Genomic DNA, 6,310 nt, shown 5'->3' with positions numbered 1-6,310 from the left:
CCAAGTAATTTTAAATATAAACCTGGTTTTATTTACTCCATTTCCCAAGTAAGCAAACAGACAAGTCAGTCTGTTTGCTTACTTTAAACAAGGCGCAAACTTGATTGACTTGTCTGTTTGCTTACTTGGGAAATGGAGTAAATAAAAGCAGGTTTATATTTAAAATAACTTAGTATATATATATATATAAATATATATATACTTTTTTGTACTGACTGAGATCCGAGAATTAGAACAACCAATTAAATTTATTAATTACGCAACATGTTTCATCTGAGTGGCCGACTTCTTCAGGCGTGAGAGAACACAGAAAGCCAATAAAAACACTATATAATAAACATTGAGTCACTATAAAACTATAAATTATAAAACTATAAATTCGACTATAAACCACAGTCTACTTTGAACTGTAGCTACAGTGGAGTTCTGTGCGCGTGTGGCTTCACGAGTGCGCCAATATCTGACAGCAGAGCTGAATGAGTCCGGTAAATTGTAGCTGAGGTTACTGTTTATATGGAGAGGGATCCATGACAATTTCTTTAGACTCGACTATGTGGCGTTCTACCTCGTCGTGGCATATGTGAAGGTTTGAAGTTGTTATCCAGTTTATCTCATGCTGACGGCCTTTATTATTTGTGTTTACTCAAAACAGCGATTGTGTACACAACTGAGATTTGCAGATGGTTGTGAGCTTGTTTGTATTTGCTTAAACTTGATCCTAGTTTGGGAAGAGGAAAGAACACGTTTTTATGTTAAAACTTTCCCAAAATTCTTCTTAGTTTCATGGACAGCGTGCTGATATGTGGCAAGGAGATATAACTTTTGGGGTCGACCTGTGTTTCTTCGTTGTTTCGTTGACGGCGGTATAGTTGTTTATTGATAGTTTTTGAAGAGTAGCCATTGCTTTTGAAGGTACTTTTAAGATGTTGTAGTTCATTTTTTTTAGTTCTTCTTCATCTGACAGTACAGATCTGGCACGATGTGCTAGAGTTGAGATGATACCCATCTTCTGTGCCGGATAGTGATGTGCGGATGCATGCAGGTATCTGCCTGTGTGTGTGTAGGTTTCTAATGATTGAGCTAAATGTTTGGCTTGAATGTAGAAGAGATTGCCTTTTGTTCGAAGTCCTCGAAAAAGATGCTGGCTAGTATTGGAGAGAGGGGGCTGCCCATTGCTAATCCTTTATTCTGTTTGTAAATTTTTCCTTCAAATTCAAAGTAGCCAGAGTTAGCACAATGAGACAGCAGAGAAAATTTGGCTTAGATAATTTGATGACATATTCTTTATCTGGGAACACGGTATTGACAATCTTCACAATTTTTTAAATCACGTAAACAATTTCCACCAAGACATCAAATTACCCATGGAGACTGAAGAAAATGGATCTCAACCTTTTATGGACGTAAAACCTATTAAGACATTTGACTCCATAAAAATCTCAATCATTAGAAACCTACACACACACAGACAGATACCTGCATGCATCCGCACATCACTATCCGGCACAGAAGATGGGTATCATCTCAACTTTAGCACATCGTGCCAGATCTGTACTGTCAGATGAAGAAGAACTAAAAAAAATGAACTACAACATCTTAAAAGGACCTTCAAAAACAATGGCTACTCTTCAAAAACTATCAATAAACAACTATACCGCCGTCAACGAAACAACGAAACACAGGACGACCCCCAAAGTTATATCTCCTTGCCATCAGCACGCTCTTCAAGAAACTAAGAAGAATTTTGGGAAAGTTTAACATAAAAACGTGCTTCTTTCCTCTTCCCAAACTAAGATCAAGTTTAAGAAAATACAAACAAGCTCACAACCATCTGCAATTCTCAGTTGTGTACACAATCGCATGTGACTGCATAAAACCATACCATGGCCAAACGGAAAAATCCATCCTCCTACGTCTCGAAGAACACCGTAGAGACATTGCTTACAAAAAAACCAGAGCTAATGTCCTCTCAAGCCATGTCCTGTTTTGAGTAAACACAAATAATGAAGGCCGCCAACATGAGATAAACTGGACAACTTCAAACCTTCACATATGCCACGACGAGGTAAAACGCCGCATAATCGATTCTAAAGAAATTGTCATGGACCCCTCTCCATATAAACAGTACCCTCAGCTACTATTTACCGGACTCATTCAGCTCTGCTGTCAGATATTGGCGCACTCGTGAAGCCAAACGCGCATATGTGTCTAACAGTGAAACTTTAACTCGGACTGTAGCTCCAGTTCAATGTTAACAGTGGTTTATAGTCGAATTTACAGTTTTATAATTTATAGACTTGTAGTGACTCAATGTTTCTTTCTTTATAATGTTTTTTATTGTAACGCCTTTTTATTCCCATATAGGGAGTAGGTAAGGCTGTTTTAGTCCTATCTAACCTTTGGAGACTGAGTGGGTAGTTCAATTTCAATCTCCACTGGTAACCAATCAGAGATAGCTGACCCAAGGCTGTCACTAATTAAGCGTCCTGTAAAGAGACGGCTCAACAAGTTCCACCATCTCGTCGTCCCTAACGCAATATATTTAATGTCTGAAAATAGTGTTGGTTCTATGGTCTATTTTCTTGCGTTTCTGGGAGAAAAGAACCCACTTGCCCATGCCAGAGATCAACTAACTCGGGAACCGGTCGAATAAAAGGCTTAGAAAAATTTCCTCTAGTCGTCGACTAGATTCGAAACAAAGCCTTTCTTCGTGCGGTCGTCAAAGTGCCGTGGTGTGCAAACGTCACAACCACTGAGCTACACAGGCTCCCCCTATATATAAGCGTGCCAGTGGAATGTTGTGACAACTTTTCTGATACCAATGTGAGCTCATCAGATGAAAAAACATTTGCTAGATATGATCCTAGCTACTGATTTTTTTCTTTTTTGATCACTCCCGAGTTAGTTAATAATTGAGGTAGACAAGTGTTTTTCATTTTTATCTATAAAAACTCGGATTTGATCTTGTGACTGAGAAAAATCGATCATACACCTCATTCTATTTAGACAATAATATATCAGTTAGGATTAAAGAGCAACAAATGCCTATCATTTCTAGCAATTAGACAAGCTAATGTTGGTGGCTAAATGAGCCGATTCGAATGCCATCTATTTTGAAAGATAAGTTAGGAGTAAAGCCGCTCTACCTATTCCCTTTGAGAAATAAAATAACATGGTATGTTATGCCGTTTTGTTTTGGTTTATTCTGCTGGTGATATTTCCTGTTTTCTCCACGAATTTTCCTAAAACTCTGATATGTCCTATCTCTAGACTTGGATTAATTGTTTTTACTCATCCAACTCTCCATTTGTTTAAAGACATTCAAGCCAGTGTTTAGCAATATCTTGTATACCTCTACTTTAGAGGTTTTTAATATCGCTCTTGTTCCATATACCTTTATTCAGTCAGCTCCTCACCACACCACCCTTACTGTATTATTTGTTTCAATGATTAGTTTTCTATAAAAGCTGTTCTGAGTTCAAATGTAGTCACCGACTAGAGTTAGTCGATCTTGAGTACGAGTACGCGCGGTTTTTTCCTAGAAACTAGAGTTGTTCATCCCATAAACTGAAGAAAATTAACCGCAGAACCCATACTATATCACACAATAAAATACTGCATTAGGGTTTGGGTGCATGGGATGGCAGCACTTTTCTGCCACTAATTATTGAATGCCGTTTATAATAGTAACAGTCTGTGGCCAGGCGATATATGATATGCCACATGTGGAAATTTATTTTCCTTTAGTTAAGTTAGATAGGGCTAAAACAGGCTCGCTCACTCCCTACAGAGAATTAAAGACATTATGGGACTTTTATTACCAATAAAATGTTTTCGTAAACTCTAATAATAATAATAATAGTGCTTTTAGTACTTTTTTATAGTAGAATTCAATTTTCTGTTTTCCTAATTAATTTCAGTTTCTTTTAATTGCTGATCTGCATAGAGGTCTTCACAGGAACCGTTTAATTTATTTAAAATACTCTTAAAGCCTTATATTAAATTCTTAAGAGGATGATATCAATTGCATATAATATGAAGTCCTGTGGAAATATTTGTTTCCAAGGCATTGGTTGCAGAAAGAAAGATCTTTATAGGTTTGATTCCACTTGCCATCCAGAGAAATGTTTTTGGCATTTCGTGAACCAGTTCCTGTCAGAGAATTTGTCTTTGTCACTGTGCAAGTAGACTTTTTGTCCTAGAAGCTAGTGTTTTTACCCCTGCTTTTCATAAAAAATCGACTGCAGAACGCTCACTAGTACAGACAATAATATGAGTGATTTTGACTGTTGTGCTCTAGACACATTTCTTTATTGATAGCTTAAGTTCCTTTATCAGTGAAAGCTTTAGGGAAGGGACTGGCTGACTACTTTCAAAAGTTGGGGATAAAGGGGCTCTTCCTATTCTCTTTATGGAATAAAAGAGAGGATTTTTTATCAAAACTTATCTAACATCTTTTTGTCACTTGTAGGGAGTTGGTAAGGCCATTTAACCTTATCTAGATTTTGGAAACTAAATGGTCAGTTTGATCTCCACTAGTAGCCAGTCAGATATAGCTGCCCTAAAACTATCACTAATTATAAGCAGCACCTGATGAAGAAACGACTGACAAGTGTCGCAATCTCATGGTCCTTAAACCTAATGCGATATGTTATTATCTGTAATAGGGTGGATTGTACAGTCAATTTTCTTGAATTTTTTGGACGTAAAAGTCCCAGTTTCCGGGAGAAAAAACCAAGATTTCCATTGCCAGAAATCAACTAACTCAGGAATCAATAGAAGAAAGGTTTAGAAAACGTTCTTCAATTCGGCAACTAGAATTAAAGAACTAGGAGGCCTCTATTTGGGCACCCGAGCGCTGAATAAACAAACATCACTTTCACTGAGCTTCACAGAACTGGATTTTTATCAGCTATCAGCTAATGCCTTTTATTCCCTTATAGGGAAGAGGCAAAACCATTTTAGCCCAAACTTTTTAGAGACTGAGTGGGCAGTTCAATCTTCACCAGTAGCCAATCACTGATAGCTGAATCGAGATTATTACTAGTTGCAAGCGGCAACTGATGAAGAGTTGGCAAGCAAGTGCTTTCATTTCGTAATCCTTATCCCTAACAAGATATTATTATTATTATTATTATTATTATTATTATTATTATTATTATTATTATTATATTTTTTCTTCTTTTGGAATACCAAAAGAAAAGACAGAAAATATAAGCAACATAGTACAACTGATCGGCAGCAAAATTGGCATTCAAGTCGGAACCATAGACATCGCCTCTATTAACGAGGCCCACAAAAAAACAAAGAGAGACCGCCACCAATCATCGCTCGTTTTACAAGCACAAGTCTGACAGACTCCATTCTTGCAGCAAGCAAGAAAACAAGGCCGAAAACATCGATCCTAACCGACAAGAAACTCCAACACCAATCTATATATCTGAACACCGGACTCCATACTTAAAAAATCTTTTATATCAAGCAAGGAAGACAAAAACAGAGAAATACTACATGTAATAAACATAAAATCATATATTTATGAGAAAGAATGAAAACACTCCAGTTTATATAATTGCAAAAGAAATAGGCCTATACAGCCTACCAATATAAATCACTACCTCTTCATATCCTTAAGATCAAGATTAGAAATAACTTAAAAAACTATATAATGGAGACCTCAAATATAGGCGAACATATGCAATCAGACAATATACACTCCAAGATCTTTGACTCTTTGAAGAAATGGTCCGACAACATTTTCACCAATACCAACTTCACTATCATACACACAAACATAAGAAGTATAAAAAAAAACTGGCTTACACTGATAACACTGCTCAACTACACCTTGACAAACATAGATGCGCTAATACTGACCGAAGTTGCAATAAACGACACAGAAATTTACGCATACAACATTAATAATTACCAAACCTACAACTTATGTAGACCAAACAAGAGGAGGTGGATCGTGACATTTATCAAAGAAAATACAATGTGACTGAAAAACAAACTCACTTCGAACACGCGGAAACACTAATTTTGGAAATCAGAAATAGCGACAAACCTAGCATCAAATACATAATAAACATAATATACAGAACTCCTTAAAAAACGTAAAATAGATTATAATCCACTCAGCATTCTGCATGAGTTAGAAACGTGGCTAAGCTTCATCAAACCCCGTACAACACATAGGCTCATCTTAATAGGAGACATTATTATAAATACTCTTCACCACGATTCTTCAACCACTAACACATACCTTGATATACTAAGTCACTATACAACATAAATCCATTAGCTCCCC

The sequence above is a fragment of the Typopeltis vanoorti genome, chromosome 20, assembly GCF_054136105.1.
Source record: "Typopeltis vanoorti isolate ZY-2024b chromosome 20, IOZ_Tvanoo_1.0, whole genome shotgun sequence".
Lineage (NCBI taxonomy): Eukaryota > Metazoa > Arthropoda > Arachnida > Uropygi > Thelyphonidae > Typopeltis > Typopeltis vanoorti.
Note: the sequence above shows the minus strand (reverse complement) of the source record.